Genomic DNA, 10,427 nt, shown 5'->3' with positions numbered 1-10,427 from the left:
ACACACATAATACACAAACACACAAAAATTAGACGATCGTATGCTTTTAGACACGAGTATTACTTTGTTAGACAGACATGAAGACAGGCATCACATTACTTTTCTGCCTCTTAACTCAAAATGGCCTCTTGTGGTATTCATGCAGTTTCACAACAGGAAGACACTTCTGAATGATGTACCCTCAGGATATTTGGAACTACTTTACATGGACAATAAACACTGGAGGAAGACAAATGTATGCTTTAAACTGTGGCTTGCACAAACTATTGAGTGTTAAAATTCAAATTACGTTCAGTCTGCTTCTGACATCACTTACACTAAACAGCCCCTTAATGTCTAATCTTCATCTAACCAAATGTAAAAAAAAAATACTTGTATTCAAATGGGCCATGTAAGGTATTATGTCACAACAACCTCACTCCAAAAATCAAACCGTAAATCCAATCTAATCAGCAAATGTTAATCTGTGCCCTAATCTTCTGCACAGTGCGGAGCATTTAATTGGACAGAGTCAGTAGATAGCTGCGACTAGGATACTTCAGACAGTGACAAAGACCTGTTACATGCTCTTGGCCCGTCTCCACTTCATTAAGTTGGAGGCATTGCTAGGGAGGGAATGATAGGAAGAGATAAAGTCTCACAGCAGAGGAGTTCTAGAGAAGTAGAGAGAGAGAGAGGGAGGAGAGAATGAGAAAGTGTGGAGTATTGTAGGGAGATCCAAACCACTTGTCATGCACATTTCCCTTTCTTTCCACCCTATTTGGGCCAAATGTGGGCTGGCATGCTTTTGTTTGAGGCACGCAGGGAGGTGGGGCTGTGTGTGTGCAGTGCGGTGGGGAGGGGGTCTCAAGCTAGACATTTGTCAAAGAAAAAACAACTAAATCCTGAAAAAACTAAAACTCATCTGGCCCTTATCTCACCCCATTATTGGATTTCTTCAGAAAAAATATTACAGCTGACCTTGAGACTGCAAGAATTACATTTTTGCAGTGCATACCTCTGAGGCTTTCCCATCCCCTCCGAGGGGGGCAGGTGGCAGCTGCTCTGCCCCCTCCCTGCCTCTGAGTCTCTGGCAGACAGAGCCAGCAGCTCCAGCCCACACTACTGCCTCTAACATTAGCAACGCTCTGGGAGGAAAAGCCATGTGGAGCTGCCCATCACTTCCAGCTCCACAACACATAAGACACTCAGCCCCCGTAATGATTACACTCACTTCTTTCTCTTCTATCGTGCACTCACTTCCTGCAGGGGGTGAGAACAGATCTGGTTGTGTTTGCTGAGAAAGAAAGCAACTAGTCTTCAAGATCACACCCTGAGCAGGGATCTCCCTTGAAACCCAAACCACCCAGCTACATTTTTGCACTTCTTTGACTCTAAAGTTTAGCTAAACGATTAAACGGTGACATACACACAGCATTAGTTCCCTCTCTGTCAGGAATTTCAATTAAAAGACAACCTCCCTTCTGCACAAGTATTTGAGCCAAACTGAACATGAACAGAGAGCTTTCCTTTTCCCAGTTTTAACTTGCTGCACACCCCTCTGGAAGCAACCACTAGCTGCTAAAGCACACAATACACACACAAAGAGAAAAAACAGGAAGCTTACCTCACTTTGTAGCAATGTACAAGCCGTTCAGCAGTCCATCACCCAGCACTTTCTCTCTGGACTAAGTTTGTGGAGGCAGCAGCAGCAGCAGCAGCAGCAGAAGAAGAAGAAGCAACAGGCGAGAATAAAGAGGAGCACCAGAAAGAAACAACGATGAGAGCAAGCGAGAGGGGGAAAGAACAGCAGAGGGGGGGAGGAGAAGACGGACTGGGCAACTGAGCGACTAAGACAGAGCTAACAGTGACTGACAGACTCCCAGAGACTCCTAGTCTGAGCAGGAGGTTTGTTAAAAGCCCACAAACTAATTCGTTCCTCTGCCTGCCTGCCTGCCTCTCCAGCTTGACGTCAGTGTGGCCACGTGATCTCGCTCTGGTGTGGAGGGGAAATGAAAGGGGAGGGGAGATAGAGAGAGAGAGAGAGGGGGGACGGAGCGATGAGGAGAGAGAGAGAGATGCAGAAGCCTGCGTTGCCGTGGTAACAGGCACACTGCACCGCAATGATTTCAATAGGTCATCTGACACACAGACACACGCATTCTTACATACAGAGAAGCTGGTTGAAGACAAGCTAGGTGCTGCACAGACAGACTAATACTGAAAAGGTGAATGGAGTGAAGGAACAAAAGAGAAAAGGGAGAAATAGAATTAGAAAAGAATAGAAACTGATACAAAGTTGTTCAAGTTTCCTATGATTTAGATTTCAGTTCTCATACGCAAGACAAACACAAGCAAACGAGGAATGTGCACCAGACAAAATGCTCTTTTGAACTTGTGACTCCTTGAACCAAAATAAGCAGCATGTTCTACTCTTTACATCAAGTTTGTTCTTACTACAATTTATGACCTTTTTGAGGGGCGATGATGTATAGAAAAAGGTTATTTCTATTGCATATTTAAAACCTTTCTCAGTTTATGTTTGGCAAACAAAAGTCCATATATTTGCCATGATTCTGTCCTAAAGATAAAAGAGCATCTGTTTATCAAACGCGACTTTAGTTATTAGAAACAGACCTTCCCTCTATGTTTTTGCTCTGAGATGCGCAGGACTCTGGTGATTAATTTAAAACATGACTAATAAAAGAACTCTATCTGTACAAGGAGAAGAAATGAATAAGAAACTAAATATCTTTCATTACTTTAGGGAAGTGGGGAATACAGCAGCTCTAGTTTCAATTGTGTTTTTATTTTATTTATATAATAATACTGTGAGACAAGCTGAAGAAGCACACCTCAAGAAAAAGATCAGCTTTCAAGTATACCACTATGATTACCAGCCAATCAACAGCAATAACAAGAAAACCAACAATGGGGACAGTCAACAGTGGGGATATGGGTATGATTACAACTTCATGTCTGATTAGCAGAGAAGAGGCTAAAGAAGTATTTATTGTCATTGTCAGAGGTAATGATGCACATCAGCCTGAACTCTCTCCAGTAACAGTTTGGCAGAAAGACGTCAGAAACTGTCTTCACACAACAACAGACTTCTACTCAGGTAGATTTGAGGCTGCAGGACTCTGCTGTGAATAAATTATTCACAAGAGAGTTAAAGCAATAGTTCGACATTATAAGAAATAGAAATTGGAAATACACTTATTTGCAATCTTGCCAAGAGAAGATTGATACCATTCTCAAGTTTGTATGCTAAATATGAAGCTACAGACAGCAGTCAGTTAGTTTAGCTTAGCTTAGCATTAATATAGGGAAAAAAGGGAAACAGCTAGCCTGGCTGTGTCCAAAGGAAACTAAATCCACCTACCAACACCTCAAACACTCACTAATTAACATGGTATATATATATATATATATATATATATATATGAGGAACCAGGCAACATCATGACAACAAGACTCCTGTATTGTCCAGTATTCTCACTGCTCTGAGCCAAGAAATAGTCCGGTACATAACAACCTATTAAAGCACAACCTTGCTATTATTACACTGCAGGTTTAGCACGGATTAAACAAACAAGAACAACCAAGACATAACGTGTTAATTAGTGAGCTTTAGAGGTGGTGGCAGATCTTTGAGCTAAGCTAAGGTAATGGGTTACTGGCAGTAGCATATTTCCCAAAATGTTGAACTATTCATTTAACAATGATGGTTAAGTTCTATTTAAGATTATTTCAGTTTGAATGTAACTATAATGCAGTTACTGCACATAAAGCCTAACATAAAATCATATGAAAAAATATTATATGGTTTCTATCAACATCATATGGGCATATTTCTCTTTCTGCAGAGACTTTTGTGCACAAGGACAAAACTTACAGCATGAAAGTTCTTGCAGCAAGAAAATTGTAGACTGCCTCCCTGATGGGTTTTGTTCTAATAAAATACACTTTTGTGTTTTTTTTAACTTTATTTTTAGTATTTATTAAATTGGAGCCTCTTCATGCATGCATATGTACATTTACATACAGCAACTCTCTCAGAATTTTAACATTTTCACATACTCATCTGCTGAAGTGTCTACTACTATACTTCCAAAATGTGCTGTGCATTGTGTCAAGTTTATCTGGGGCAGGGTTTGAGTATCAGACAAAGACTGAGGCTGTGCAGTGTGGGAAGAAAAACTATTTCAGGGCCAACCGACTCCTTATCCCATCCTCCATTCACCCAAGCTGTGAGTATGAACAGCTCTGGGCTGATTACATTCATCTGAATAGCATCTGCTGGCCTATTGAATGGAGCGCAGTGGGGCCCAGATTAGGGTGGGGTAGTGTGGAGGGTGTGGCGAGGTCAGCCAAGTGAAAACCACCCCCCCACTGGACTACTGTGAGTAAGGGTATGTATGGCTGAGTGAGAGGCACATGGACAGAGACACAAGATGAAATGCCACACAAGGCAGAGAGAACCGACATGCAGAGAAAAGTAATCTAATAAAGCCTGCAGCTAAGATAAATATGACTGTAAAGATCCTGCTGGGGAGTAAAGCAGAGACGAGAGTGGAAGTGATCAGAATAAAGAACAACAAAGCACAAAGAGATCAGATGATATAAGACACTGAAAAGTCAGGTGGAATAAATTATTTAGACTAAAGCCTGAGTAGTGGGCTGACTGATGATGCCATAGGTGAATACATGTCGAAAAAGTTGTATATACTGTTTTATATGGGTTGCCTTTGAAGGTGGGATGAGACACTGGTCAACACAGTGAAGGGTTGCAATGGGGAAGTATTTATTGGTACAGGAGAAAAACAGAATATTGCCTTTACAACACTTAGTTACTGCACTGCATACCTGGCCAAACACTGTCCAGAGTGGGAATGATTTAATTAATGATTTTCCATTTCACAAAAACACAAAGACTTGGTACTGCAGACCACCTTATCTGACCTTTTGAAGGGGCCTTTTCACTGTTTTTCAACTCTCTGAACAGCACTTCTGTAGAGGCGCGTGTGTGTGTGTGTTTTAGGATGTTGGGTGGGTAACCGGTACTAGAGGGAATTCCTTCCTCCTCAAGACTCAGGAAGCAACAGCATGGGCGGAAGAGAAAACAACTTCTCTTTCCAAGGCAAACCCTTTAGAAGTTGTTCCTTTGGAAAAGGAAACACTCCCCCACTGTGTCACTGTTAGAGACTCATTTTTAAATAACTCCATTATTGTCTTCTGTAAATTTCTAAAATCAGCTGAGGGTAGAAAAAAGGTAACAATAGACTCACAAATTCCTGAAATTGCATGATTGCAAATGAACCCAAATAAAGCAATGCAGAGCGATGACAAATGTCTGCCTATGGTTGTGTTTTAAGACTGAAAGTTGTTGTTGGGCACTGGGCAGTAAGGCCTAAAACCTGACGGTTGGACCTGTGTCAGAGAGCTGTGATGTTAATCTCAGAAGCTGAGCTGGAGGTATTAGATAACAACAGATTATACATTGGATAATCAGCTGTCAGGGATGGAAGGCCCAGAACCCTTAACAAGGTTTAAGTGTCTTATCCAACAAATCAGTGAAAGCAGAGAGGCATACACACACACCCACCCACGCATAACGTTTCCCTCATAATCTCAGATAATAGTGGATGGTGTTAGTGTTTCAATTTCGATCTCAATGATTTTGAAGCAATATTTTGAGAAACACTGCTAAGTGGCTAAAGCTTAAAGACTAATCTGCATTAACAAAGATAGGTTTTTGTGTACCAAAGAAACAATAAATAAAGCATTTGCTTTTAAAACATTTCCATACAATTGGGATACTTTATCACCAGGTAAATTCTTGGTTATATTTAATTTTGGTTTAGGGTTTGTGCAAGCTAGGGTTACCTAGAGTTACTTGTAGGTAAGATTGTGGTGAAAAAAACAAGCAATTTTTGCTGATTCTTGAGCTGACAGTGGAAACAGGTTTCTATTGTTATTGTTCTAACTTGCTTTTCACCATATTCTCCCAATGAAGGACTATCCCTGGTTACCTACCCAACCACCTGACCTATTGACCCTATCCCCTCTCACCTCATTAACATCTCTGTGACAACTAGTTGTTTTCTGAACACTAGAGCTAGAAGGAACTCTCTTTTTTGGAAATCCACACTCAACCCCTCTGATGTAAAGAATTACTGTCACTCTTCCATTTTTTCTAAAATAGTTGAGCGTGCTGTCTTCATTCAAACCTGTATGAATTTCTTCATCAGAACAACCTTCCTACCCCCAGCAGTCTGGTTTCAAAGCAGACCACTCAACTGAGACTGCCCTCCTTGCTGCCAGAGTAACTCTACATTGCTGGAGCAGCCCCTCTGTCAACATCCTACTGGACCTTTTAGCAGCATTTGACATGGTGAACCACTTAAGCCTACTCTCCACCCTCCTAAAACTGGGAGTCTCAGGCTCTGCACTCTCCATGTTCACGTCCTACGTCAGGGGCCACAATTACAGGGAAACTAAATCACTCACGTGGCTTTTCCTACCACAGATATGCAGATGACACTCAACTTATTCTGTTAGTTAATTCTTCAGACAGAATGCAAAGCAAACTTTAAAGGTTGCACAATTGCATATAAAATTAATGAAATTAATGAAACGATGCAAAAATACGCTACATTGCACAATCTGAAGTGAAGAAACACTGGCATTAGTACAGAAATGTGAAATGAGAATGAGATATAACAGACATAACTGGAGTTTCTGATGAGTTCTGAGTTCAGTGAGATGCTGAGTTGAACAAAAGCACACTCCCACAGTTACAATCAGTGTGTGCTGATAGCTAGCCTACAGCTAATGTCTGTACGGTTGGTAAATTGGGGTGAAAAAACACAAACAGTACAGCAGTTTGTCTAAAAACAGTTTAAGGTTATACTTTCACGACTAGTTGAAACGGAGTGGACTTCATCACAGTTCCAATTGATATCACTGCAAACAGAGGGTTTAAGTGTTGCCTGACACTGGCACCCCACTAAATGCTTGTGTCTGCTCCGTTTCCTGTGCAAATCCCTAATGCACAAGGAAAACACTCTGTAAATGGCTGTGGAGTCACATATACATCAAATGACAGTTCTGAAGTTTCCAGTATCCTACTGTTGTTTTGACGTTTTTTAATTGTGCTGTAAGATGATCACTTAGCCTAAACAAGATCTATTGCTGATTATAAAGCAGGCCATTACCATTGCTCAGATCTCTGACAATTGGAGAGTTAGCAGAGTTGTCATTTATTTTCCCAACCACTCAGCAACTTCAATGTTTGTCCTTTTAGGATTCTCAGAAAGCTGCTTTGTAAAAACTCACTGAAAGCTCACATTATCTTAAAAATCTTTCTCATCATTTCATAGTTTCTGGAAAAATGAAAGAAGATGTAGGTGTCTTACTCCACCCTCAAGAAGAACTGTTTGGAACATAGAGTATTTCTGTCAATACAGGACAATACAGCTCGTGGTGACTACAATGACGTTGAGACTGTGGTGTTGCATAATTTCAAGCGTCGCCTGTCTATGTAACTGCCAATTACAACACATACAGGAATCAGCAGAAACCTGGCTGGCTGACAGGGAAGTGAATTCATCTCCCACACACCATATGGTTATGAATATAACAATGCACTGTCCTGAGAGGAGAGAAAGAGAGGGACCCCACCACCACGACATGTAAATGTGCAGCCATGCATGAACTCACATTCTGTAGGAAACCTTATCTGAAAAAGCTGCACTGTACAACACAGTTAGTCCACTAAGATAGACTACTTGTGACGGCACACACTTTTATCCTTCAACAGAGTCTCTTACAAACAGCAGCTGCTCTCATAGCTTTGCATCTATATCAGTACAGTAGGTTAATTCACAACTCCCTGAAATGAGTAGACAAGATTGTTTAAAAACAAATTCTCCTTCTTGTTATGTAACTGCAGTACATGAGGTGGGCGAGCCAATGCACCTCGCTGAACAGGCTAATCCAATGTACCACAACGCTTGCCAAAACAAATGACGAAAGCATCTTAGAGGTCTATTTGGTTGTGTAATAAAGAGGTGAGGATAATGTAAATCAACTGCAAATTGAAGAAAACAATCACTCATCAATTAAGGGGGCAATAATTTATAAATGTTTAGATTTTTAGGATATAATTTGTAATTAAACTACACCTCTGAAATAGCTGAAAAAAGTGAAGTAAAGTGATGCACTGAATTAACACAAGAGGTGGTATTAAAATAATGACTGGGATGGCAGATTACACAACTTTTTTTTAAGATGGTGCTACTGTAATAACACAATGTGTAAATTTAGTTAAAATAGTATTCAAGTATTTTTAGTCCTTCTTACTCAAATATCTTATGCATGAGATGCTTTGATCTACCAAAATGAGGTCTGCCCTGAGAGAAAAAAATTCATCTTCCTAAACTATTTATATATTATATTTATACCTGTAACTTGTGATCCTGTACTTAATAACAGTAATGCCTACACACAGAATTATTTTGTATTCATAGAGAGCGGTACTGTCGATACATTGCCCACTGTCCTCCTCCATCTCTCGCTCATACTTGTTTTCCGTCACCCATGTTTGACCTTTCTGACTAGACAACCTGTTATATTGAAGGAAGTCCAAGTTATCAAAGCTCTGAGCAGTTGGTACATTTTTTAATGCTGAAAGTGATGACTGCAACATTGTATATGAGGTGATGAGCTAAGGCGTTCTGACAGAGTAAAAGTAGCTGATGCCAGTGACAAAAGCGAGGATACCATTATGAAAACTTTTTTTAGCATTAAAAATATAATTGTTTAATGGAGGAAATTACACATCTACTCTGAAATTAAACAGGTGCAGCAAATCAATTAATTCCAAATGTGTCATGACAACACTTGACTCATGACTCATTTTATCTGCCTTATGTCATTAAAAACATCAGTGGTAATAAAAAAGGCTGTCATGGCAGGTTGCTGCCTTGCTAACTATCCTGTATCTAATCTGCATATATTAGTACCACAGGCACATTAACCCTCGGGCTGTTAGTGTTATGTGCTTGGATTGGGGTTATCAGAATAGTACACTTTCAACAACAATAAGGGTAAATATAATACAACCTTCACAACACAGAGTGGGATTAAAGCTGGGAACCGAGCTTACATCATTTTTTTATTTTGATAGACAAAAAGTAAAATACATTGAACAACTGAGTAAATACAGAAGACAACACACTGGACAACAGGTTAACTATGATCAGTGCAAGGTCGCTAGGCAACCACCGACAGAGTCTAGAGTGGCTGCATTAGGGCACAGTAGTGTTAGCTAAATAATGCTAACATCAACATGCTCACAAAGACAATGCTATAATGCTAATGTTAAGAAGGTTTAAAGTTTACTGTGTACACTATCTTAGTTTAGCATGTTAGCATGCTAACATTTGCAACTATAAGCAAGGTTCAATGTCAATGGGGTCTGACATCTACTTGCCCACAGTCAATTTTAACTTGCCCTAACTTGTTTTATTGACAGTTATCAAATAACAACACTCAAGTTTTTGCCTTTGAAAAACGACCCCGTTTTATTTGCCCTACTGTCAAACTATATATTAATACAACACCTGATGAACTGGATTATAAAGTAATTATCACAACAAACATCACTGTTTGCGCATTCCTGATTCAGAACTGTTGTAAAGGACCATCAAACTAGCCAGGGTGTAATGATCCTGGATCAGAACTGTCGTTTTATTGCCTTTTTGAACTGGTTTTGTTTACTGTTCTCACACATAGTCTTGAATCTTGATGGACACTTGAACAAACGACAAATGCTTTTTCCTCAGGAGTGTCTAAGCAGCATTACAGTTCTCTCATTTCTCTTGGTATTCGTAACAATTATATTACTGCGTATGACTCAACCTTTGATGTCTCTACATTTCTTCATAATCCAGAGTGGTGAGAAGAACATTATTTATAGAATTTATGATTTAATCCCATTTATAGCTGGGGAGGTGGTTTGTGAATAAACAGGAAATTGAGAGGGAAAAGGTTTGTTATACAATCTGCAAAGTGTCTCAAGAGTTACTCAATAGCATTACAACCCACTCCATCCTCAGTGATTCAGGAGCTATAAACAGAAGCCAGAAGAAAAGATGGGTGACCAGCTTGTCCCATCTATTGTTCTTTATGGCAGACGGCAAGCTCGATGGAGAGAGAGGATTAACAAGAGCCCCCTGCCTCAGTCTCTTTCTTATCAGAAAGCAGCAGGTTGGGAGTCAGGAGCACGAAAAAGACACATCACCACCTCCCCTATGAGTCACGCGCCAGTCCTCTGCTCACAATTACTGATGCACACATGCACACAGACTCCACACACACACACACACATATATACACACACAATGAATACATATATACAGACCCAGAATACACACACACAC

General features: G+C 40.2%; 1 protein-coding gene across 3 annotated transcripts in view; it reads right to left on the bottom strand.

Moving 5' to 3' along the window:
- LOC118335827 (neurocalcin-delta A) overlaps positions 1 to 10,427 on the bottom strand; it is a 65,727-nt gene that overhangs the window by 39,056 nt on the left and 16,244 nt on the right. Inside the window, exon 1 of one of the 3 annotated variants that reach the window (XM_035672272.1) lies at positions 1,607 to 1,945. The exons of the other annotated variants lie outside the window; for them this stretch is intronic. The gene's annotated coding sequence lies outside the window, so the exon portion shown is untranslated. Of the gene's footprint in view, positions 1 to 1,606; positions 1,946 to 10,427 lie in introns of those variants that run through there. 3 annotated transcript variants of the gene reach the window in all.

Source organism: Morone saxatilis, unplaced genomic scaffold (assembly GCF_004916995.1).
Source record: "Morone saxatilis isolate NCDOM2014 unplaced genomic scaffold, NCSU_SB_2.0 Contig24, whole genome shotgun sequence".
Lineage (NCBI taxonomy): Eukaryota > Metazoa > Chordata > Actinopteri > Moronidae > Morone > Morone saxatilis.
This window is presented reverse-complemented; position numbering and strand designations above follow the sequence as displayed.